We start from the raw sequence: 27,806 nt of genomic DNA on the forward strand, positions 1-27,806 counted from the left end.
CACTGCTTCCCTGGCACCAGATCTAGTGCCATCTGCTCAGCCTTGCTAAGCTGTGCTTGTTTCTGTGCAGGGACGATGCCAACAATGCAAACTGTCTCCTACATGTGCAGGGAATCATCAGTGCAACTAGTTTTTCGAGACCCATATGGTGGCATCTGCGAATGCACACTGTCAGCATCGCTGCCTGTACCACCCTTCGAGTTTTAAGAATGGGAGGAGAGAATGCCAGTTTGTAATTCACTATAGAGAGCCAGGAGGAAAACTTTTTCCTTCCTTCTGAGTGCTTTTCTTAGGGTCTTTTGAAGTGAGCACCCACGGAATTAGAAGAAACTTGACTCTAGCTCAGAGGCCAAGAACTCTAGGAAGCTTCTGTGAACATCATACCTGGGAAGAATCCCCTCATGTTTTTACCAGATCAACAGAAACCAAAGTCCTCCACTCTATATGCACCAATGCTCCAGAGGGTTGTCTTTTAAGAGTTCTTTCTTATTTCCATTAAGACTTTGAATACTAAGATTCAAATAGGTAGAGGGAGTGATGAGGGGGAGGTCATCTTGTTCTCCCAGGAATTTAATGAAGATGGAAGAATGGATTTGTTTTATCACTGTCTACACTCAGCATGCCTCAGAGATGCTGAGCATTTTTGAACTATGGCCCTTTATGGAAAATGATCCTTCACTGACTTATTATTTCCATATTATTTGCTGGGTACTGATGAGGTGAATTGAAGGAAACACACACACAAGAACAGACACACATGCACACACACACACGCGCGTGCACACACACACACACACACCCCAACTCTGCCTTGAGGCATGGCCGGAGAGGAGGCATAAGCTATGTGTGTACAACGGCCAATGGCCTCAGAGCTCACAGCTTTCAGGTGAAACGGTGAAGTTTCTAGCTTCATTTCCACTGGTAATTCTTCACGCAGTTTCCTGTCGCTCTGAGCCTGATTTCTGGTGGACAGGAAACTCTAATCAGCTCTCCACTGCTAAACAGACAAATAGATACAATTTGTTAGTTTGCTGGTTTATTTTCCATTTTTCGCTGACTACAATTTCCATGAAAAAAAAGAATCTACTTGTCTAAACTTTCTCAATCTAGCTTCTAGCAACATATCTAGCACACAGTGGCTACTCAATAAATATGTAATATATCAATGAATGAATAAACACAGAGAAAATGCTGCTTTTAGGTAGTCTAAGAGAAACAATAAATATATTTCAGAATATATGAGATATACCAAATATTGATTAATATAACTGAATTAGTATTACTGAAAATAGGTAATATTAACAGTACTGTTTACTGAATATCAACTCTATACTAAATAGTTTGCTAAGCATTTCACATTCTTATTTTATAACTTTAGCAACCCTCTTAATTAGTAATAGGACTATCATTGTATGGATGAGAGAACCGGTTCTGGAAGTTTAGTCAGTAAGCATGAAAAGCAAGAGTCAAATCCCGCTCTATCTGACTCCAGAGCCTAAGTTTTTAATCACAACATTAAATGGCCTCTCCTCTATCAAAATATTTGGTAAATTCAGCCTAAATTAAATGGAAGAAGTGTCAGACTAATAGGTGTATGAATCTACCATATGTTAGGTTTTATTTCAAAAGTTTCCTGTTCATCAAACTATTATAATTGCTTTATGATTATTATTAAGTTAAGGGCTTGGGGCAGGTATGTGTTTAACTTTACTTTTACTTACTTAAAATACATTTACATTCTATTGTACATAAACCATACGTGTCTCACTAAGGACCCTCAAATTCTCAAATATAAAAAATATAATTCTCACTCTGTTAACACCCATTTCTGATGGTTACATTTCTGCATATATGGGAACTCCTGACTGCTGTATCAGTGATCTCGACACCATCTGGCAAAATAAAGATCCTGAAGTAGAAGGCTCAATCATTTAGGGAAAGGATAATGATAACGGTAGTGCAATATTTATCACACTCACATTTGAGAATGCTAATTCACCTGATAAACATTAACAACTAAAACTAGGGAAAGAATACATTCTCTAAACATAAAATTACTAAAAAAAGTTATAAATGATATCAGCTATCACTGCATACAGTGAGATAGTTTAAGCAACACAATCAGATCCTAACAGCATTGCTTCACCAAAAGAAATGTATTCCCTAAAATTACAGTTACCTTGAATTTACACTTATGTAGATTCTGCCTTAACTCCTACATGATCTATTTTCAGACTTTTAAAATGATTTTCTTCCCTTTGATTAGTTCAAAATCATTCTGTTCCTCACCTTCACCCCATCCAAGGCACATAGATTTTCCTAGTAACAACAAAAGAAAGGAGGGAGGAAGGGAAGGCAGGGAGGAAGGAAGGAAAGAAGGAAGGAAGGAAGGAAGGAAGGAAGGAAGGAAGGAAGGAAGGAAGGAAGGAAGGAAAGAGGGAAGGAGGGAGGGAGGGAAGGGAAGGAGAGACTGAAAAAAAAGGAAGGAAGGGAAGGGAAGGAAAGAGGAGGGAGGCGGAGGGGAGGGGAGGGAAGGGAAGGGACTTAATATGTTAACACCTGCGATGGGAACATTTCAAACAGAAATTCAACCAAAAGTGCAGTCTCAAATATGCATTTCTTTTCAACAATTAGTTTTGTTAAAGCTAGAGAGATATCAGAGAAAGATGGAAAATATCGGAAAATAGCAACATTTTTTATAAAAATGGATTTTAAAAATACAATTTTAAATAGAGCATATACATTGAGAGCAGAAAGGGGGTCACAGTATAGAGAAGCACAGGCATACATGCTAAATGGATGCTAGTGACCATGTGTCCTTTAAGAATATGCCTAATCTCAGGCTGCAGTAAGTTTTCTAGTTCACTGAATTATTCAAGGATCAAATACAATAATGGATATGACACTGCGTTGTTCAATGTGGCATGCAACACAAATGTAAGGTGACTTTTCATAAGCATTATTATCACCCTTTATTGCCAGCCATGGCCCAAGCACTTTTGTTAACAGAAAAGGGACAGGCAAGACTCTCATCAGGAAAGTCTGACTCCAAATGGCAGATGCCTAGAAAATGACCACTTTGCACATTTAAGTTCCACCTCATCTCACACCAGAGCTGCCAGGTCAACTGACGAGCTTCATAAACCTAAATCAGCACATTTGGGTTCTCAGTGACCACAGTCCTCATTTGCATTCAGGTAAGTCTTGCAACTTGAAAGCTGTTCAGAGTTTAAACCTCAATGGAAAATCTTGTCTAAAATTCCAGGGAAGAAACTAAGTATCAACCTAGGGCAGCTTCCTGAAATGGCAGAACTGAAGGCCTAATTAACTTTAGAAGCTCTCTCCTGTCTTCTCACTCCAGCCCTACCTCCTATGGCAAAGTCCACCAAGGCTCCACACACAAGAGGTGGGTGATGGCTGTGGGGCAAAGAGATTCTGCTCTACTCTGTCCTCCAGTCTTGGTCCCACTATTTTTGTCTTCTTTGACCTTCTAGTGCCTCCTCTTCTCACCTCTTTCAGACTCTTCATACAACCAGATATGTGATGGCACCAGCTGTGCCCAGTTCCAATGGCAACATAGAATAAAAACACATGCTCATCAATTAAAATATTACAACATGAGCATAACTGGAGACTTATTTCCTAGACCCATTATCTAAACACTTTGTTATGTTTAATCCTTACAACACTTCCATTAGACAGCTGAGAAAACTAAGCCTTGTGGAGGTGAAGAGGCTTCTTAGGACTCACAAATGTAAGTGGCAGAGATGAAATCTCAACCTGGGCATATCTGATATTCACATTTGAGCTTCTGAATCCAATGCTAGAGCTGTGCCTCCTGGGGAAGAGGTGGTAGGCTTGAAGGGCAAGAAGCCAGAGAATTGTCATGGTGCATCACGCAAGACTTTTTTATTTGAAGAATTTTTGTATGTGAAAAATATGTTACACTAAAACAAACAGGATGTATTATGGAGTAGAAATCGTAAGAATATAACTTTTAATTAAAAAACTAAAAGAACTCAAGTAACTGCATGCATGCATGGCTACCCTGTCATGGGAGGAGTTCCTGCCTTTCACTCTGCCATGAGTGGGTAGCTCAGTGAGGAAAACAGACCGTGGATACCAGAAGGGACGCTGACTCATCCAAACTGGTGGTGCCCGAATCTGCCCATATATTAGTATTACCAGGGATGTTTTGTTAAAAAAAAAAAAAAAAAAACTTACCCATGTATAGGCTTTACCTACACAGATTATGGTTCAGTTGGTCTGGAGTGGTCCCAGGCATCGGTGTTATTTAAAAACTCCTTGGCTAGAGACGAAAATGAGTCCACAACAAAAAGCATGCATGATACTATTACTTAAATAAACATGATTTAAATAAGTGCTTCTTCTCACTAATTCAATATATGTTCACCGTATGCCAGTGTGAGCAGGGCACTGGACTTGGGACAGTGGCAGATATACCCCTGGACTTATGATGGGGTTAGGTCCCAACAAAACCATCATCATAAGTTGAAAACAGTGAAAGGTGAAAAGCATTAAATACCCCTAACCTTCCAAACACCATGAATTAGCCCCAGCTACCTCAAATGTGCTCAGAAATCTTACATTAGATTTCAGTTAGACAAAATCATCTGGCAACACAGTGTATTGTAGAATGTAGGTTGTTTACTCTCATGATCGCATGGCTGACTGGGAGTTAAAACTCGCTTCCCAGTATTGCAAGAGTATCATACCACATATTGCTAGCCCAGGGAAAGATCAAAAATTCACAATTCAAAGTTCGGTTTCTACCGAATGCATATTGTAAAGTTGAAAAATTGTAAGTCAAACCATCATAAGTGGAGGGCTGTCTGCACTTGTATACAATTCTGCAATTCACGTCTGAGATGTCTCCTGGAGGCCTGAAAGACTTTTAATTGGGCTGTCTTGTTACTTTTCATTTCTTCGTTTCTGCCCTCAGACAGATTGCATTCAATAGTAGTTTGAATAGCCTCTTTTTATTACCCTTACCTCTAGCTGGTGGCAAATAAAATAGTGGAAGGAAGAAAGAAAGAATTTCCTCTTGATGTCACCAAAGACAAAGTTACAGGACTAGTGCTAGGTGAAGGCAAAGTAGAGGCAGATGTTAACAGAAAAAAAGAAAAGGACTGAGAATCTGACAGAAGAAGTATGACTCACCAGCTGAGAATGCAGCCCCGCTGAATTCTGAATTCCTCCAGGTCAGGTGTTGAATGATCACTAAGCCAAATTGAAATAGGATGATGAATTTAAGCGTATAGGACATCTGTGCCAAGCCAATCATTGCAATGGTGACACTGAGGGTGAGAGACACAGGGAAAGAATAAAGAAGACACCAACAAAAGATTTAAAGTTGTAATTTTAGGAAGTTGCGGTTTGAAGTACTGCCAAGAGAAGATCATGCATGAATAGCTACTGAGATTGAGCAGTTTCTAGTCCAGTTTCCAGCATTCGTTAATAGACATTTTGCAGGATTTTGACTCATGGATTCAAGACCCATCCAATCTTCAAGGTATCCATTTGCAATTGAAGACTTGAGGCTGCCCGATGAAGCTGGATAACATACTTAACTCAGGCATTTAAGTGCATCCTTGTGTTTCCTTATAGGTGATAATAACTGCTGTATTATTTTGAATTTCTCTATGCGTAGAGCATTGTTCTAAATGCATCTTGTGGATAAAACCATTTCATCATAGCAATAGCCTTATTATACAATAAATATGTGCCACAGCAAGGGTGTGCACTACTTAGATCTCCTTTCATGAGACATTCTAAACCCACTCCTATGCTAACTCTCAAGCTACACTGTCCCAATAACTGAGCACAGCTGAGGGCATCAGAGCCAAAGGACTGTGTCAAACATACTTCTAATGGGCAATATTTGCTCAGGGACTTCTCATTAGCCTGGTCAGGATTTTCTCCGAAGTGCCTTATGGTATGAGGCTCTTCCTTCACAATTCTTTCTTCCCACTCTCCTTTCGTGGATGTTAGACTTACCTTGTAATCTGAAGGCTCTCCATGCTATGCTTGCTCTCTCTCCATTTTATGCTACATAGATGCTTCTCCCAATGTCTTGCATACCTGTATATGTCTTGCATCGTCTTCTCATAGTACTTGAACTGACACTCGTTGATTAACCATATTATCAGAGATCATTAAACAAAGCTAAGATCAGTTGACCAGGAAGTAACAGAGCAGGTATTTGAATCCACGGAGAGAGACTTTTGTGTTTTCTCTTAATAATTATGTCCATGTTGAAAACTCCTGGGAGGAAAGAGACTGGGATCCACTCTCTATTGATATGAAACTATGATGGATTTGGGAGGTCTGGCAACAAAAAAGACAAGTGGACTCATTGACAAGATACTCATCCTAGTCTTAATGTGACATTAAGGGAGTGGTGCTATATCTGACGAACTTGTTTCTCAGACCCAGGAAGTGAAAAGGGATAGATGTGGCAAAGGAATAGAGATTTGAGGTGCTGAAGGAAATATACCTTGATGCCCCACAGGCTGGTGAGAATTGTAACTTGCTGATCACATGTTATGCAATGCAATGGATGACAGAGCTAGAGCAATCTCTTTTTTTTTCTTTTTTTTTCTGCCAAATTTCTTTCAGGCCCACAGCATCTTATTATGAAGAGCAATAATGTGGAGACAATGCACAGGCTTTGGCAGGAGGCAAATCCGAGTTCAAATTTCTATTCCTTCTTATCTGGGTGACACTGTAACATTCAATCTCTAGGAGTCTCAATTTTCACATTTGGACTCTAGAGATAATATAATTCTATTTCAAGAATTTTAAAACATTGCATGAGATAATGTAAATAAATTACTATGATACGTGGTAGTAAAGCTACCAATGCTGATTAATTTTCTAAAAACAACATGCTTTTAATTTACATAGTGGGGTTCAGTTTCTCCATGTACCAAGATAGTTATCCGGGTCTAGGAAAGTCTTGGTAGGCTTACAGGTGAGAGCTTACTCCTAGTTTTTTTTTTTTTTTTATCTGAACCATGATGAATTACTTGGTATTTGTTTTGCTTTCCCTATCAGTATTTCTGAAAGATGCAGTGACTCCTTATACTATTCAAGAAAGAAAATCCGTTGCTTTTCATCCTTCTAAATGAGCTCCCAATTGATCCCACTTTTCTTACTCTTGCTTCTTCTCTCTTTGTGACTTGTTTACAAACAGTAGAGATTCAATACCTTTCTTATTTTTCAAAAATGCCATTTGATTACAACTTTGCTCCACACACTCCTTAGGGCTTATTGAGGTGCCTTGGATAAAAGAAAGAGGCCAAGTAGATCTGGTCGTGAGGTCATCTCTACATGAGGATTTCTCTTCTTTTAAAGATTCTCTTTGAAGAAAGGTGACTTCTGTTATATCATTGCATAACTAATCATCTTAAAACTCAGTGGCTTAAACCAACAGCAGTAATTTGTTCTTGAATCATAAATGTGAGAAGAACTTGCTTGGATGGCTGCTAACGGTTCAAGGTCTCACGCAGTTGCAGTCAGATGGTGATAGGAATGCAGCATCTGGGGACTGGCAGGGCTTCTCTCTTCATTTAACCACAGGGATTCTCCATGTGGTCTCTCCACATAGACCAGTTTGGACTTTCACAGCGTGTCAGCCTCACGGCAGTAGCACTGCTTCCAATGAAGATTTGTGTACCAGGACAGGTGTTCCAGCTCCCAGGCTGAAGAGCTATTGCCTATTATTATTGTATTAGTCAGGATTCTCTAGGGGGACAGAACTAATGGAATATATATATATATATATGTGTGTGTGTGTATAGTATATACTATATATATCATATTTATATGTATATGATATATCGTGTGTATCTCATATATAAGTAGGAGAGAGTTTATTAAGTATTAACTCACAAGATCACAAGGTCCCATAATAGGTCATCTGCAGGTTGAGGTGCAAGGAGAGCCAGTCTAAGTTCTAAAACTGAAGAACTTGAAGTTGATGTTTGAGGGCAGGATGCATCCAGCTTAGGAGAAAGATGTAGGCTGGGAGGCTAGGCCGGTCTCTCTTTTCACATTTTTCTGCCTGCTTGTATTCTAGCCATGCTGAAAGCTGATTAGATTGTGCCCATCCAGATTAAGCGTGGGTCTGCCTTTCCCAGCCCACTGACTCAAATGTTAATCTCCTTTGGTAACACCCTCACAGACACACCCAGGATCAATACTTTGTATCCTTCAATCCAGTCAAGTTGATACTCAGTATTAACCATCAAAAGTCCTCCCCTTGTCAACTTGAACATATACACATCACCTGAGATTATACATAGTCTTCAAATAAAGACAATAATAAGGTCATAATTATGTCTAACATAATACAACTATCCTTCATACAACTGGAAAGGCACCAATCCCCAACCCAAACACTATTGCATAAAATTAACAATACTTAAATGTTGATGTGAAGTCAATAAATCTTATGTCATGTGATAAAGGAGAAAGGAAATAAAATGAAGATATTTTCTTAGTACAAGTGTACACATGCACAAACATGTTATTTTATTATTATTATTATTTTTGAGAGTGTTTCACTCTTGTTGCCCAGGCTGGAGTGCAATGTTGCGATCATGGCTCACCGCAACCTCCACCTCCCGGGTTCAAGTGATTCTCCTGCCTCAGCATCCCAAGTAGCTGGGATTACAAGTGCCTGTCACAAGCCCAGCTAATTTTTTGTATTTTTAGTAGAGATGGGGTTTCACGATGTTGGCCAGGCTGGTCTTGAACTCATGACCTCAGGTGATCCACCCACCTCGGCCTCCCAAAGTGCTAGGATTACAGGCGTAAGCCACTATGCCCGGCCTGCACAAACATGTCTTTTTTTTTCTTTCAATTTTTTGTTCTGCTCATTTTTACTATAAGTCAATATCACTTAAACATGGAGTTAAATGTAGATTTTGAAAGATCAACTAACATTTAATTTTTTAACTATATTTTAAGTTCTGGGATACATGTGCAGAAAGTTCAGGTTTGTTAGATAGGTATACACATGCCATGGTGGTTTGCTTCACCCATCAACCTGTCATCTATATTAGGTATTTATCCTAATGCTATCCCTCACATAGCCCCCGACCCCCTGACAGGCCCTGGTGTGTGATGTTCCCCTTCCTGTGTCCATGTGTTCTCATTGTTCATCTCCAACTTATGAGTGAGAACATGTAGTGTTTGGTTTTCATTCCTGTGTTACTTTGCTGAGAATGATAGTTTCCAGCTTCATCCATGTCCCTGCAAAGGACATTAACTCATCCTTTTTTATGGCTGCATAGTATTCCATGGTGTATATGTGCCATGTTTTCTTTATCTAGTCTATCATTAATGGGCATTTGTGTTGGTTCCAAGTCTTTCCTATTGTGAACAGTGCTGCAATAAACATACGTGTGCATGTGTCTTTATAGTAGAATGATTTATACCTAGTAAAGGGATTGCTAGATCAAATGGTATTTCTGGTTCTAGATCCTTGAGGAATCGCCACACTGTCTTCCACAATGGTTGAACTAGTTTACAGTCCCACCAACAGTGTAAAAGTTTTTCTATTTCTCCACATCCTCTCCAGCATCTGTTGTTTCCTGACTTCTTCATGATTGCCATTCTAACTGGCATGAGATGATCTGTCTCTGATTGTGGTTTTGATTTGCATTTCTCTAATGACCAGCGATGATGAGCTTTTTTTCATATGTTTGTAGGCTGCATAAATGTCTTCTGCTGAGAAGTGTCTGTTTATATCCTTCAGCCACTTTTTGATGTGGCTGTTTGTTTTTTCCTTGTAAACTTGTTCAACTTCCTTGTAATTCCTGATATTAGCCCTTTGTCAGATTGATAGGTTGCAAAAATTTTCTCTCATTCTGTAGGTTGCCTGTTCACTCTGATGATAATTCTTTTTAGTGTGCAGAAGCTCTTTAGTTTAATTAGATTTCATTTGTCAATTTTGGCTTTTGTTGCCATTGCTTTTGGTCTTTTAGTAATGAATTCTTTGCCCATGCCTATGTCCTGAGTTGTATTGCCTAGATTTTCTCACCACTGATCCCACAGAAATGCAAACTATCATCAGAGAATACTATAAACACTTCTACATAAATAAACTAGAAAATATAGAAGAAATGGATACATTGCTAGACACATACACCCTCCCAAGTCTACACTAGGAAGAATTCAAAACCCTGAACAGACCAATAACAAGTTCTGAAACTGAGGCAGTAATTAATAGCCTACCAACTAAAAAAAGCCCAGGACCAGATGGATTCACAGCCGAATTCTAACACAGGTACAAAGAGGAGCTGGCACCATTCCTTCTGAAACTACTTCAAACAATAGAAAAAGAGGGATTCCTCCATAACTCATTTCATGAGGCCAGCATCATCCCAATACCAAAACTTGGAAGAGACACCAAAAAAAAAAGAAAAAAAGAAAAAGAAAATTTCAGGCCAATATCCGTGATGAACATCGATGCAAAAATCCTCAATAAAATACTGGCAATACAGACAAATTGAATACAGTAGCACATTGAAAAGCTTATCCACCATGATCAAGTTGGCTTCATCCCTGGGATGCAAGGCTGGTTCAACATATGCAAATCAATAAACATAATCCATCACATAAACAGAACCAATGACAAAAACCACATGATTATCTCAACAGATGCAGAAAAGGCCTTTGATAAAATTCAACAGCACTTCATGCTAAAAACTCTCAATAAACTAGGTACTGATGGAATGTATCTTAAAATAACAAGAGCTATTTATGACAAACCCACAGCCAATGTCCTACTGAATGGGCAAAAGCTGGAAGCATTCCCTTTGAAAACAGGCCCAAGACAAGGATGCCCCTCTCTCACCACTTCTATTCAACATAGTATTGGAAGTTCTGGCCAGGGCAACCAGGCAAGAGAAAGAAATAGAGGATATTCAAATTGGAAGAGAGGAAGTCAAATTGTCTCTGTTTGCAGATGACATGATTGTATATTTAGAAAACCCCTCATCTCAGTCCAAAATATTTTTAAGCCAATAAGCAACTTCAGCAAAGTCTCAGGATACAAAATTAATGTGCAAAAATCACAAGCATTCTTATATGCCAATATAGGCAAACAGAGTTCCGAATCATGAGTGAACTCATATTCACAATTTCTACAAAGAGAATAAAATACCTAGGAATGCAACTTACAAGGGATGTGAAGGAGCTCTTCAAGGGGAACTACAAACCACTGCACAAGGAAGAGAGAACACAAATAATGGGAATCCATTCCATTCTCATGGATAGGAAGAATCGGTGTTGTGAAAATGGCCATACTGCCCAAAGTAATTTATAGATTCAGTGCTATCCCCAACAAGCTACCATTGACTTTCTTCACAGAATTTTTTTTTAAAAAAACTTTAAATTTCATATGAAACTAAAAAAGAGCCTGTATAGCCAGACAATCCTAAGCAAAAAGAACAAAGCTGGAGACAACCCACTATCTGACTTCAAACTATACTGCAAGGCTACAGTAACCAAAACAGCATGGTACTGGTATCAAAACAGACATATAGACCAATGGAACAGAACAGAGACCTCAGAAATAACACTACACATCTACAACCATCTGATCTTTGACAAACCTGACAAAAACAAGCAATGGGGAAAGGATTCCCTATTTAATAAATGGTGTTGAAAACTGGCGAGCCATATGCAGAAAACTGAAACTGGAGCCCTTCCTTATACCTTATACAAAAATTAACTCAAGACTTAAACATAAGACCTAAAACCATAAAATCTCTAGAAGAAAACATATTTTTATCAAAAGAAAGAGAACATACTCATGACAATTACAGTCCTCGTTTCTGCAGCTGGTCACATGGTCGTAGCTAGTATTGATGACTACCTTCTTCTACTACCCATCCTGTATTCCCTTTGCCTTCAGCAAACACCTCAGCAGGTCATGGCTTTTTTCCTGGTGGAGTGACCCAAACCTTCATTCCTGAAAGGTCTGGGTCATTTGTAGTCCTGCCTGGATTGGACTATTGTAGTTTCCCACTGACTTTAATCACAGGGCATGGTAATACTACGAGATGCCCTAATGGATCTCCTGTATTCCATGCATACTCTTCCTTACCTCCATTGTGGAGTAGTAGATGGATTTCATCTTCATAGTCCTGGTCAATCACCCCAGATAACACTGTAACTCCTTTCTTAGCCTGTTGCCTTGAAGGTAAGAGGATCCCAAAGTTTCCAGGAGGCAATCTTAACTTCCAGCTTAACGGAGTCATTGTTGTGTCTCCTGGTGGCAGCATTCTCCCTCTGGAACTAAGACCTCTAGGCCAGCAGAACAGAATGTAATGTCGTGGAAACAGGAAGCAAAAATTTTGCTAGCAGATCACTGGAGATGACGGTGAGTGGTGTCACTTCCATTTCCACCCCTTGATTCCTGAAGCCATGAGTCCTGGCTATGGGAGACACAGTGCCATATATGGAATATTGATTCAGAGCATACACAGTCTTCTGGAGAACTTTGCCCCAGTTCTGCAAAGTATTGTTACCTGGTTGGCATTGTAATTGTGACTTCAAAAGGCCATTCCACGATTTTATTAATTCAGCTGCTTCAGGATGATGAAGAACATGGTAAGACCAGTGAATTCCATGAGCATAAGCCCACTGCCACACTTTTTAAACCATAAATTGAGTGCCTTGGTCAGAAGCAATGCTGTGTGGAATACCACGATGGTGGATAAGACATTCCATGAGTCCACGAATGGTAGTCTTGACAGAAGCATCGCGTACAAGATAGGCAGGCCCATATCCAGAGTAAGTGTCTAGTCCAGTGAAGACAAAACTCTGCCCTTTCCATGATGGAAGAGGTCCAATATAATCAACCTGCCACCAGGTAGCTGGCTGATCTCCCTGAGGAATGGTGCCATATTGAGGGCTCAGTGTTGGTCTCTGCTGCTGGCAAATTGGGCATTCAGCAGTGGCCGTAGCCAGGTCAGCATTGGTGAGTGGAAGTCCATGTTGCTGAGCCCATGCATGACCTCCATCCCTGCCACCATGGTCATTTTGCTCATAGGCCCATTGGACAACGACAGGGGTGGCTGGGGAAGAGGCTGAGTGGTGTCTACAGAATGGGTCATCCTATCCACTTGATTATTAAAATCCTCCTCTGCTGAAGTCACACATTGGTGAGCACTCACATAAGATACAAACATCTTCACAGTTTTTTACCACTTGGAGAGTTCCATGTGCATTCCTCTTCCCGAAACTTCTTTGTCACCAATTTTCCAATCGTGCTTCTTCCAAGTCCCTGACTATCCAGCCAAACTGTTGGCTCCAGCCCATAGATCAGTTTATAATTGCACATCTAGCCATTTCTCCTTCCACGCAAAGTGCACAACCAGGTGCACTGCTCGAAGTTCTGCCCACTGGGAAGATTTCCCTTCACTGCTGTCCTTCAGGGTTGTCCTAGAAAGGCGCTGTAGTACTGCAGCTGTCCACTTTCAGGTGGTGACTGAACATCGTGCAGAACCATCTGTGAACCAGGCCCTAGTCTTCTCTTCCTCTGCCAACTTATCATAGGGAACTCCCCATGAGACCATCCATGCTGGCTGGGGGAGAGAAGGCAGGGTGGCAGGAGTGGAGACGTATCATGTATATACCACTTCCATCTGATGATGGAATGCTGCTGTGCATGACCCACTTTATGGCTAGATGGGTCAGAAAGCACCCAATTCACTATAGGTAGTTCAAGTTGCATGGTGACTTGATAACCCATAGTCAAACGTTCAGTTTCCCCCAAAGCCCAGTAACAGGTCAAGAGCTGTCTCAAAAGGAGAGTAGTCATCTACAGAAGATGTCATGGCCTTCCTCCAAAATCCTGGAGGCCTCTGCTGTGATTCACCTATGGGGGCCTGCCAAAGGCTCCAAACAGCATCCTGTCTGCCACTGACACCTCAAGCACCATTGGATATGCTGGGTCATATGGCCCAAGTAAGTGGCAGAGCAGCTTGCACAGCAGCCTGGACCTGTTGTAGAGCCTTTTCCTGTTCTGGACCCCACTCAAAACAGGCAGCCTTTCAGGTCACTTGATAAATGGGCTGGAGTAACACACCCAAATAAGGAATGTGTTGCCACTAAAATCTAAATAGGCTCTCTAGGCATTGTGCCTCTTTCTTGCTTATAGGACGGGCCAAATGCAGCAACATATCCCTCACCTTAGAAGGAATAGCTTGACAGGCCCCACACCACTGGACCCCTAGAAACTTTACTAAGGTAGAAGTCCCTGAATTTTAGTCTGATCTATTTCCCATCCTCTGGTATGCAAATGCCTCACCAATAAGTCCAGTGTGTTTGCTACTTCTTGATCATTGGAACCAATCGGTATAACATCATTAATATAATGGACCAGTGTGATATCTTATGGAAGTGAAAAGCTGTCAAGGTCTTTCTAAATAAGATTATTACACAAAGCTGAAGAGTTTATATGCCCCTGAGGTAAGACAATAAAGGTATATTGGTGGTCTTGTCAGCTGATGGCAAATTGCTTCTGGTGGACCTTATGAACAGGAATGAAGAAAAAGACATTTACCATGTCCATGGCTGCATACCAGGTACCAGGAGATTGTTAATGTGCTTAAGCAATGAAAACACACCTGGCACAGCAGCTGCAATTGGAATCACCACTTGGTTAAGCTTACAATAATCCACTGTCATTCTCCAAGATCCATCTGTCTTCTGCACAGGCCAAATGGGAGAGTTGAATGGGGATGTGGTGGGAATCACTACCCCTGTGTCTTTCAAGTTTTTGATGGTAGCACTAATCTCCACAATCCCTCCAGGGGTGTGATACTGTTTTTCATTTACTATTTTTCTAGGTAGAGGCAGCTCTCATGGCTTCCATTTGGCCTTCCCACCATAATAGCCCTCACCCTACCAGTCAGGGAGCCAGTGTGGAGATTCTGCCAGCTGCTAAGTATGTCTATGCCAATTATGCATTCTGATACTGGGGAAATGACTATAGGATAAGTCCAGGGACCCACTGGACCCACTGTAAGTTGGACCTGAGCTAAAACTCCATTAATTACCTGACCTCCATAAGTCCCTACTTTAACTGGAGGACTAAAATGACATTTTCATTCCCTTGGAATCAGTATCAGCTCAGAGCCAGTGTCCAGTAGTCCCCCAAATGTCTAAACATTTCCCTTTCCCTTATGCATGGTTACTCTGGTAAAAGGCCAGAGGTCTTCTTGGGTAAGGATGGGAGAAAGATTCATTGTATAAATTATTGGTAATGTAGTGGAGTCCTTCCTCAAGGGGACCCGGTCTCCCTTCACTCAAGGGGTTCTGGGTCTGCAAACTGGCTCAACTTTGGACATTGATTGAGGGGCCGTGATTCTCTGTTTTATAGCTCAAATTAGTCTTTTCTCCATTCCACCTAGAAGTTTTCAGCTTTTATAAATTAAGTAGGAATGTAGTAGGTTTCCTATCAATTTCAGTTCTAGGAACACCATGATTAATTAGCCAATGCCAGAGCTCTACATGAGTCAGACTATTCTGATTGTTGCTTTGCCTCTGCTGTCCATTATAGTAGCTACGTCCACCTTGCTTTTGACAGTTGAGTGCCGCCACTTGGCCCCTGTCACCTCAGGATCCAATTATTCCCACTGTATTTAAATTTTGTAGTTGGGTGACTGTGGTTCCCACTGTTAGATCTGACATACAGAGAAGAGCAATTATAGGGCTCTTCAGAGATGCAGGTGCTGCCCTCACAAATCTATTTTTCAAGGCATTGGTCAAGGGTATATCTTCTGAACCCTCCCAGATGGGATAAGTAGGTCTACAGTGACTAATCCAATCCACCATCCCAATCTCCCTAAACCTTTGGATCCTTTCCTCTACATTAAATCAAGGGAGGTCAGCCATTTCCAGCTGACTCACGTGGACCATTTTTTAATCCATATTTCAGCTAACAAAACAAATAAACTATTAAACCTTTTTGAACTCTCCAAGCTGCAACATTAAATAGAGAGTCCCTACTTAGTGGGCCCAAGTAAAAAAATTCAGCATGACCCAACTTTGTATTTTTTTCCACTATTATTCCACACCCTTAATATCCATTCCCATGCCTGTTCTCCAGATTTCTGTTTATATAAATTAGAAAACTCAAGCAGTTTTTGTTTTGTTTTGTTTTGTTTTAGTGTAGGGTCATCAAGTCACCATGCAACCTCTTCATGGGTCACACTCTCAACCTCACCTCCTAGAGGCCTGCTGAAATTGTAGTCTAGTTACAGGTCTAGAAGCAAACAGGGGTGATGGGGGTGGCTCCTGAGGAGTATCAACATTATTTTGTGGGGCAACTGCCTCAGGGGGAGGCCATCACTGTTGTCTCAGGCAATGCAGGGTTTATCTCCTCAGACAAAGGTGGAAAGGCTGATGGCAGCATAGGTCAGAGAGAAGATGTTGCCACTACTGAGGATGGGGAACCTGTTTCTTCTGGCAAAAAGAGGTTCATCAGAGTTTACAAATTCAGTGTCCCTAGCTTCATCAGGGTCCTCCCACATATCCCTATTCCAAGTTGCTGAGTATCATTATTTTCCAATCAATGCCCTCGCTTTAACAGTGGACACCTAGCAACGCTGTGCATGCACCTTTTGTTGCAGGTCAGCCACTAACATGATAAGACCTTGTGTCTGTTTTTCCACAATTTCAGCTCTTTCTCTACAGGAGGTAAGACTCTCACTGAAGGCAATCTTAGCAGATTTGAAGCTTCTGAAGCTGGAAGATAGAATCCTTGATTTCATCATTTTCTTTCATCACTGTGTCCACTGAACTTAGGAGCAACCAACCAGCTTCATTATGTTCCTTGGTTCTCCACATATGGTCAAAGGTATTACGTATAGAGTCACTAGACTCCTTGCCTCTCATGAGCAGTGGATCAGGAGTGTCAAATGCATTTATTTTGCATAACTCTCTAAGCAGTTCACACCAAGGACAATCAGCATTCTCTATATTATTAGGAGTAGAACCCTTAGCATTTTGGGGTCTAATCATATTAAACAGCCAACTCCAGAAACCCCAAAACAAATGAAAGAACACCATCCTTCATATTCTGTTCCTCTAGCACCATTCCTGGTACCAAAATCTGGATTAGGGTTCTCTAGAGGGACAGAACTAATGCAATACACACACACACACACACACACACACGTATGTGTGTATATATATATGTATACATATATACGTGTGTATATATATGTGTGTGTGTGTGTGTGTATATATATATATAGGAGTTTATTAAGTATTAACTCACAAGATCACAAGGTCCCACAATAGGCTATCTGCAGGCTGAGGAGGGAGGAGAGCCAGTCCAAGTTCCAAAACTGAAGAACTTGGAGTCTGATGTTTGAGGGCAGGAAGCATCCAGCATGGGAGAAGGATGTAAGCTGAGAGGCTAGGCCAGTCTCTCTTTTCACATTTTTCTGCCTCCTTATATTCTAGCCATGCTGGAAGCTGATTAGATTGTGCCCACCCAGATTATGGGTGTATCTGTCTTTCCCACCCCACTGACTCAAATGTTACTCTCCTTTAGTAACACCCTCACAGACACACCCAGGATCAATACTTCATATCTTTCCATTCAGTCAAGTTGGCCCTCAGTATTAACCATCACAATTAATCTTCACAATTATCAAGCATCAGAAGTCATACAGCATTACTTCCACCACATTCTGTTGATTACAATAAAGTCACCATCCCCCTCAGATTCAAGAAAGGAATTAAACTGTACCTTTTCCTAAGAAAGTGTCAAGGTTCAGGAATAGCATACAGGATTATTTTGGACCTGTTCGGAATATACAGTGAGTCACAGACAGGTATTTCCAAATATGGATAGGTAGATATAGATGTTTGAATGTATTGAATATATGACTCTATTGAATGTTTATGTATATTATACACACATACAAACACACACACAGAGCAATGTTTCTCAAACTATAGTCTGTGGACCTTTTCTAGGAACAAATCTGAGGGCCACCTAAAATTACTTGACATGCTACCCCCACTCAAAGATAGTTTTCCTTAACTGAATTTCCTTTTCCCTAAATTGCAACAGATTCTAGCCCCACTCCATCTTCAAGAAGGTCTTTGATTGCGGTGCAGTGAGAATTGTTTCCAAGTGACCCTGGAAGCTCAAGCTGAACTACCTGAATGATGGGATCAAGCACCTCTTTTTTTTTTTTTTTTTGAGGCGGAGTCTCGCTCTGTGGCCCAGGCTGGAGTGCAGTGGCTGGATCTCAGCTCACTGCAAGCTCCGCCTCCCGAGTTCACGCCATTCTCCTGCCTCAACCTCCCGAGTAGCTGGAACTACAGGCACCCGCCACCTTGCCCAGCTAGGTTTTTTTTGTATTTTTTTAGTAGAGACGGGGTTTCACCGTGTTAGCCAGGATGGTCTCGATCTCCTGACCTCGTGATCCGCCCGTCTCGGCCTCCCAAAGTGCTGGGATTGCAGGCTTGAGCCACCGCGCCAGGCCAAGCTCCTTTCTTTTAGGAGGACTCTAAATGGGATTAGTCCCCACTCTTGTCCCCATGGTAGGGGTTGCACCCACATTCAGCTGTTCACAGAATCAATGTGGACAATTACAACCCCTCCCAATGAGAGGAGGTGTAAGTAATTTTTCCAAAGTCTCAAAGTCCCCAGGTACTGGTCACCCTTCATTATTAGACAACTCCTAATAAATAATGAGCACCCAAGTCTGAACTCCTTGCTTTCTAAGCAGTTTGTGTGTCCCTGTCACACTTGATCTCAACACTGGAGATCACTAGGAAAAAATATCCCTGCCCCAGAACACAGACTCACACTACACATAGCCCCACATCTAGTAACCCTAAATCAGGCCACCCTTTGCTCATATTCCCATATTTCCTTTCTCAAGGTCCTTTAGAATCCCATTTATTTTGATAATAGAGAATTGTACACACTGAGGTTTATAATTTCGACATTATTTCTACGCAAAGGACATATGTAGGAAAACTAAAACTATTCACTTACAGATCCTGGGTATAAAACGGAAAAATGTTGGTGTACTGGTTTGTCATCTCAGCCACCTTGACAACCTTGCAGTCACATTATGCTTACATGTCTCTTTAATAACTGAATTGATTATTTGCTGCAAAATTATTGGTCTTTATATTAGAATTCTTTGCTTGTAGGTGCCTCAAATCTGACGTGTTGACATGTCTAAACATCAGAAATCACAAATTGGCTGCTCACAGGACTCATGCAACTTGCAGTCATGTTTCTATGGCCTGTACATTTTGAATTAATAGCTAAGATATAAAAGTAGAATGATAGCTTTAAAAATTGGATTTCTAGCTTCACTTGAAAAATCATCAGAGCCGGCATCACAAGGCTCATGTTGCTTCTGCCAATAATCAGACGATGGTAAGTGGTAGCTGTTTTCTTTCTACTCAGCCAGTGGCTAATCTACTTTACTTTTATTTTACATAAACTCCTTGGTCTCAAAGGGCATTAAGTCTGGGACACTTAATAAATTTTATATCTCAAATATTCAGCTGATTGAATGATGAGTAATAATGGGGCATATGTTATAATTGGCACATCTATCGAAATATAGGGGAACAATTGAAAACATCAAGAGAGCTACTCAATGTATGATCACCCAGGAGTAATAGTAGAGCCATTTCATGATAATTCATTTGTCAACCCAAATACATGGCTAGGATTGTGAAGAGAAATAAAGAAACATCTGAGGAGCCTAAAGATACGGCGTAATATTCACACATTAGAACTCATGCACTTTACTCAAGGGTGAATACCTTAAACCCTCATTCAACACCCATTTATTCTTTAGATTATACAAGTTGAAAGCTTAGAAAGAACAACAAAGATTTCACAAATAATCCCTAATCCTTTCATACAGAATACTGTTTTATTTGTTTTATATTAATTTTTACTTTTTATGGGTACATAATAGGTATATATATATTTATGGAGTACATGAGATATTTTGATACAGGCATGCAATGCCTAATAAACACATCATGGAAAATGGGGTATCCATCTCCTCAAGCATTTACCCATTGTGCTACAAACAATCCAATTATACTATTTTGGTTATTTTTCAATGTACAATTAAATTATTATAAACTATAGTCACCCTGTTGCGCTATCAAATTCTAGGTCTTATTCATTCTTTCTATTTTTGGGGGGTATCCATTAACCATTCACATGCTACCCCAAACTCCCAGTACCTTTCCCAGCCTCAAAACCTTGCTTCTACTGTCTACCTCTCTGAGTGCAATTGACTTGACTCTTAGGTCCCACAAACAAGTGAGAACATGTGAAGTTTGTCACTCTGTGCCTGCCTTATTTCACTTGACATAATGATCTCCAGTTTCATCATGTTGTTGCAAATGACAGAATCTCATTCTTTTTTAGAGCTGAATAGTACCCCATTGTGTATAAGTACCACATTTTTCTTTATTCATTCATCTGTTGATGGACACTCAGGTTGCTTCCAAATCTAGATATTGTGAACAGTGCGGCAACAAACAAGGGAGTGCAGAGATCTCTTTGATATTCTGATTTCCTTTATTTTGGGTACACACCCAGTAGTGCGATTACTGGGTTGTCTGGTAGCTCTATTTTTAGTTTATGGAGGAAACTGCTCCAAACTGCTCTTCAAAGTGGTTGTAGTAATCTTCATTTCCACCAACAGTGTACAAGGGTTCCCTTTCTCCACATCCTCACCAAAATGTGTTATTGCCTGTCTTTTGGATAAAAGTCATTTTAACTGGGTTGAAATAATACCTTATTGTAATTTAGATTTACATTTCTCTGATGATCAGTGATGTTAAGCATCTTTTCATATGCCCATTTGCCATTTGTATGTCTTCTTTTGAGAAATGTCTAGTTAGGTCTTTTGTCCATTTTAATTGGTTTATTAGATTTTTCCTTTGGAGTTGTTTGAGCTCCTTATGTATTCTAGTTATTGTCATATGGTTAGTTTGCATATATTTTCTCCCATTCTGTGGGTTGTCTCTTCAACTTGGTTGATTGGTTCCTTTGCTGTGCAGAAGCTTTTTAACTTGATGTGATCCCATTTGTCTGTTTCTGCATTTTTTGCCTGTGCTTGTGGGATATTATTCAAGCAATCTTTGCCCAGATCGATGTCCTGGAGAGCTTCCCCAATATTTTTTTGCATCATTTTCATAGTTTGAAGTCTTAGATTTAAGTCTTTAATCCATTTTGATTTGATTTTTGTATATGGAAAGATATGGGGGTCTAGTTTCATTCTTCTGCATATGGATATTCAGTTTTCCTAGCACCATTTATTGAAGAGACCTTTTCTCTCAAAGCTAGGCCAAATAAACAATAATATATACATATACGGTATTTCACCTCAGCAAACTCAATTTCAACAAAGACGCCAAGAACATACAATTGGCGTCTTTGTTGAAAATGAGTTCACCATAGATGTGTGGATTTGTTTCTGGTTCACTATTCTGTTCCATTGGTCTATGTGTCCATTTTTATGCCAGTACAATGCGGTTTTTGTTACTATAGCTCTGTAGCATAATTTTGGAATACTGTTTATAGTATTTTTAAAAATAACATTGGTACTATGTTGTATACATACATAAATGTAGTACAGATCGTCTTTTATAATATCTCTTTGTCATTAATGCATCTTAATTTTCCCCCACGTTATTATATTTTTTACATGGTTTTTAATATCTGTAATACTCTATCATATACATATATCATTATTTGCTCTAGTTTTTTAGAATTTTTATTATTAAAATTATTTAATAAACATCCTTGTTGATGAATTTTCCCTCTATACCCATATTATTTCTTAGTGTAATGCATGACTATAAATACTTAGTATAAAATGCTTTGGAATGTGGCTTACTGTTTCAAATAATACTTCTTAAAATATATCAATTTATATTCCTATCAACATTATACATGAATTCCCATTGTCCCAAGGACTACCTTCCCAAAACTGGATATTTTCATTTGGATTTCAGGCATAGAAATAAAGTAAAAAGACAGAAAACAATAAAAAAGAAACTAACACCAACTAAAACTACGATGGGGGAGACATATTAGAGAAAAGAGCCTTATAGTCCTCAATAGCTCCTGAAATCATCCCTGGGTACTATGCAATAACGAATATTCATAGCGATGGCCACGAGTCATCAAGTAAAGGTTAATTCACACTCAAATAACTTGGCTTCAAAAGTATACATTACTAGTGAATTGTATTCACTATTTTGTATTCACTATATTGTAACCTTGTATAACCCTTTGGAAAAATAATTCTGCAATATACCTGGAGCCTTAAAATATTATACCTTTTAACTCTATAATTTCACTTTTTGGACTCTTATGTTAAAATAAGTAATTCTCATATAAAAAAAGGACCAGTGTACCTTAATGTTTACCAACATATTACTCATACTAGCAATTCAATAAAGTGAAGCATGAAACTAAATATCCAATGAAAATTGAATGCTTGTAGAAATTATGGTAAAACTACCTCCAAGCTGTGATAAACAGCCATTATGATAATATTTATTAATAACTTATAATAACTTAAAAATGCTTATACAAAACTGTCCTAACAATATACTCATAGCTATGTAAAATAAGTTCTATGCAAAGAAATAGACTAGAAAGAAATGCATTAAAATATGTAAAATATTAGCAACCATCAATCAGCTTTGAATGTTGGAACGATAGACGATTATCTTCCTTTTATTTTTCCGTCTGTGTTTCAAATTTTCCATAATGATAATATTCTATTTTTATAATAAACAAAACCATAAACGCTTATTTTTAAGTACTTCCTTTAACAAAATTTAGATAAGTATCCCAATTTTTACACAGAGGTTTATTTTTAAACCTTTAAGTTAATTAATATGTTTAAATGCTAAGTTTCAATGATCTGAAGAAATCCTCATCCAAAATTCAACATGTTATTCACCATGACAGCAGATAAATTTGATATTATTACATATGAAATATTTCTAAATTCTACCTGCCTTACTATATAGACTAGAAGGTATTCTGAGAGCATTAACAATATAAGTATGATGAGTTTTTGAGAATCTATACATGTATCAATTATTGATTACTATGATAATGCCACATTATGAAGGACCAAAAGAACTTATTAGCAAACTAGTGAATGTTTATTAAGTTCATGAGTCTGTGGGTCAGAAATTTAGGTTGGACTTGGCTGGGAACATCTGGCTATTGGATGAGCTTGCCTACATCTCTAATAGTGAGTGTCACATTCCATCATAGCGGGGTAGATTGTAGCTACTGGGGTTTTTCCCATATCTCATTCACCAGCGGACTACCTGGTCATGTGGCCACATTCTCATGGTGATTTCAGAGGGAAGAGTGCCAGCAGAAATACTCTGCTTAGATCACATCTTCTATCATCCCCTTGTCCAAAGTCAGTCATGTGATCAAACCCTGAGCCACAAGTGAGGAGACATTCCAGTTATACAGTAATGGATGTAGCTACAGGCAGCATGATAGATTTGGCCATTAATGTAATCAGTCTTCCACCATATTGAAAACATTTTTAGTTTTCTCTATTTTTAGATGCTATTCTAGGTTCCTGATCTGGTGTTGCCATCAACATGCTAATTGTTCCTGTACACTTGCAAACTCATGAAACCTGAGAAAGATGGCAAGTCTGATTCTTCTTCTTAACTCCAGACTGCAGGGACAAACCAAAAAGAAAAACTATTTTATCCAAATAGAAAAACATTATGAAACAAAGCATCTATTGGGTTGCAGCTGGACAAATTTTATATAGCTGGAGAAAATTTCTCTTGGCCTTGGCTGACATGTATCCATTTCAGAACCAAAAATTGAAAAGAGCATCTGGTATTTTATAACGGGTCTTTGTTATGGTTTATTTTTAAGCTTGAATTTTATCATCCGACACAAAGTTAATTTCATACAAAACTAATTCCATGAGAGCATCAGGATTGATAAATGCTCATGGAGTAACTGAATGCTGGATTTAATCAATTGATACTTGAATTATGTGCTACAACAAATTAATAGTTGAAATATCTCTGCTGTCTAATTCATCCTGACAGAAATAGACCAGATATATGTTTCCATTTCTTCCCAAAACAGAGAAATTTTTGTTATAAAGAGACAGAAGTTTTTAAAAAAGGATATCAGCTATTCTACTCACAAATATATGTCTTATCTGGGAAGTTTTACTAAAACAATAAGTTTGAGGAGAATATTAGGTGAGGAAACTCAGCGGACAAAAAGTAGAAAGCTGGTTTTGACAGAAGGGAACATATCTATTCTTCTTCTTTAATTACCCATTTAGATAATAAGATAATTATTCATTAGAATTAGGAGATACACATTCACATACTCTGCTTCATCATTAAAGGTGAAGTTATTTCTTAAATCATTTTGAGCTTTATTATGTGACTAAGACAGAATTGATGTATAATAACATTATAAAGTTATTTGTACTTACTAATGTAAAATTATTATTATATTATAAAAAGGCATGAAGCATTAATACATGCTACAATGAAGATGAACCTTGAAAACATTATGCTAAGTAAACCAGTCACAAAATACCACGTGTTGTATGATTCAATTCATAAGAACTATCCGAATCTCTGGTAAAACTACAGAGATAAAAGGATTGGGAGTTCCTGAGGCTGGGATGGTGTAGGGATGCGGAATGACTGCTAATGCATGTGTGTTTCTTTGGGGGAGTTTGAGACATTCTAAGTTAGATTGTGGTGATGTTTGTGCAACCCTGTGAATATACTAAAAGTCATTGAGCTGTACATTTTGAACAGGTGAATTTTATGGTATGTGAAATATATGTTGATAAAGTTGTAAAAAAATGTATATTTAAAAATCTGGCAGCAATGCTTAGAGAAATGGCAAGCATTATGAAGAATATTGGATACAAAGGAAATATCTCTTAATGATTAAATTGTTTAAAATCAACTGGAATTCTCATTACTAAAATTATATAAATAATTCAAAAGGAATTATAATATCACTTAGATTTAAGTGAACTAAGAATCATTTTTATCATTACTGTAACAAAAATAAAACACATAGGAACACGTGAGAGTTCCCTACTGAGTTTAAGGAAGGCAAACAATGAGGAAAAAAAGGAAAGTGGAAGATCATAGAAATATAATGAAGAGACAGAAGTAAATTCCAGGGAAGGAAATGAAGGGATTCGAAAAGAAGAAAAAGATCAAATAAAAGTGGAAAGAGGTCTCAGGAAAATGAAGAGTTCTACTTCAGGATTCGGGTTTCTGTGAATGTGAGCTGCTGATTAGGGGCAGATAAGACATGGTTCCCTTCCAAGTTGGATTATTTCAGCATAGCTTCTCATTTTCTTTTAAACGTTTTTACTGATAGAGCCATGCGTGCCTATATTCATTCACAAAATATTTGTGACACAAATATAAAAACATACGTAATTTCCATAGCACCATTGCCCTCTCTAAATAAGTGGGACTTGATCAAATTATGCATCTACAGACCTATGGAACCCAATTAACTCAGGAAGATCTTAGAAAGGGTAGCAAATTTATAGGTCTTCTCAAAGTGTAGATTTATTTATCTATACTTTATTATTTAACTTTTCTTCAAGGTTCTCCTGTCTTTGTGATTCTCTAAGACAACTTAATGCTTTAAGAGGCAATAAGAGGCCAGGTGCGGTAGCTCACACCTGTAGTCTCAGCACTTTGGGAAGCAGAAGTGGGGTGGATCACTTGAGGTTGGAAATTCCAGACCATCCTGGCCAACATGGTGAAGCCCCATCTCTACTAAAAATAAAAATAAAATAAAATAAAATAAAATAAAAAGTAACCGGGAGTGTTGGTAGACGCCTTTAATCCCAGCTACTTGGTAGGCTGAGGTAGGAGAGTCGCTTCAACATGGGAGGCTGAGGCAGAAGAGTCGCTTGAACCCAGGAGGCAGAGGTTGCAGTAAGCCTGGATCCTGCTACTGCACTCCAGCCTGAGCAACAGAGCGGGACCCCGTCGCAAAAAACAAACAAACAACAACAATAAAAAGAGTCAATACGGGTGCTCACATGCCTGATTATAGCAAGCCATACCACCAGCATAGACATTGATCTTCAAAACCAAAAAGCAGCATTACAGACAGCTCCCTCTCAGGATCTGCTTCAGTTAGTCTTAGAACTCTCAAAGATTCTGGAATAAGAATCGATCTATATCACATATCCCAGTCACTTTTATTGAAATCACATGCCCTTGTCACACACAACATTCATATTGAATTACTTATTTCTTCTCCATCAAGCAACAGCTTAACCTTGGATTGACTTCTTAGCTTACAAGCTACGCAAAGTTATTATGCGACTGAAAAAAAGCTAAAGCGTGTTTGAGGAAAGCAGACAAGAAAGGCCACATAGTTCGATCAGAGTCAAAGATAACAAATGACAGTTCATAGTTTATATTGCCCAAGGTGAAACTTCACAACTGTAGTCATCCTTCAGTGTTCTGAGCTTCAGAATATGTATTTTAAAAATAAAATAATGTCAAGTTAAAAATTAGATATTTAAAGTACATTTTATGAGCATTTAGCAACAGTGACAAATCAATCCAATAATATTTTGTGCTTGTTTGAGGCATTTTGAGTGCTCTACACCATGAAGAAGGGCTAAGGTTGGTGTGGGTAGTGGTTACACAAGCTAGGATGTTTATTCTGGAAAGTTCTTAGACACAAAGTGAGCCCAATCTTTCGGTATTTGCACGGTTTGCCCTGTGAGTGCTTCTTCCTACTTTTTCTACTCATGGGATGGTCTATTTCCAGATGCAATTTGATCACTTTGGGGAATATTCTTATCTTGCTTCTTTATTGCCAGAAGATAAGAGCTTTTTTTTTAAATCACCATATTGCCTCATTTTAAAAATAATAAGAGCTATGTGTTGATGTTTAAGGGTAAGAAGCAGTGGCAAACATTCAATTGCTAACATACAATAAACAGAAGGAAGAGGCAAACTCAGTAGTGAAGTTACATAACCATTCAAATTAATTTCTTCTTACTTTATAGAGTATAAGATTCCAATTGGATGCAGTTAGACAGCAAATCTTTATTGCATCTAACCAAATATGTTTATGTTATTGAGATGCTCTTGAGTGAAACTCTCTGAAATACAGGACAACAGAAATGTGCTAGAAATATACCATTTAGGCTCTGGGGAAAAAATCTATGAAATTTATATTATATGGCTTTATATATATAAAACAAACCTAAACACTCATTAGAAAGTTAAGCATGGCTTAAGAAGGTAGTATTACTAAAGTGTGGTAGGGGCAAAGAAAAAGAAAAATAGATTTCATACAAAATAACAAATGAAAAAAATAATATCAAAATTTAGATATACATGAGATGAAAAGAAAACATTGTCAGAGTTCTAGTAAAAAGAGTCACTCAAAATGTCAAGATATTTTGGAGATAAATGGAGTTACTAACAAAAAGCCTTTCAAATAGCATTGGTGCAGAATTTTAGAAATGTACAGAAATAAACTAGAAATCATAGAAAAGGTAAGTAAAAAACTGTTCTTACATTGGGAGAGATACACAAAAACAGAACTTGTAGATTGTATTATCTTATTTCAAATCACTTCTAGATTAGGCAGGATATAAGCAATCACTAATTAATTAGGAGATATTCTGAAATGATAACTCTTACTTAGATGCTTGATTGATTAAATT

General features: G+C 38.6%; 1 long non-coding RNA gene across 1 annotated transcript in view; it reads right to left on the bottom strand.

The window, feature by feature from the left end:
- LOC117078924 overlaps nt 1–27,806 on the bottom strand; it is a 74,505-nt gene that overhangs the window by 41,110 nt on the left and 5,589 nt on the right. The gene's annotated exons all lie outside the window — the stretch shown is intronic.

Source organism: Trachypithecus francoisi, unplaced genomic scaffold (genome assembly GCF_009764315.1).
Source record: "Trachypithecus francoisi isolate TF-2019V2 unplaced genomic scaffold, Tfra_2.0 Lachesis_group7, whole genome shotgun sequence".
Taxonomy (NCBI): Eukaryota; Metazoa; Chordata; class Mammalia; order Primates; family Cercopithecidae; genus Trachypithecus; species Trachypithecus francoisi.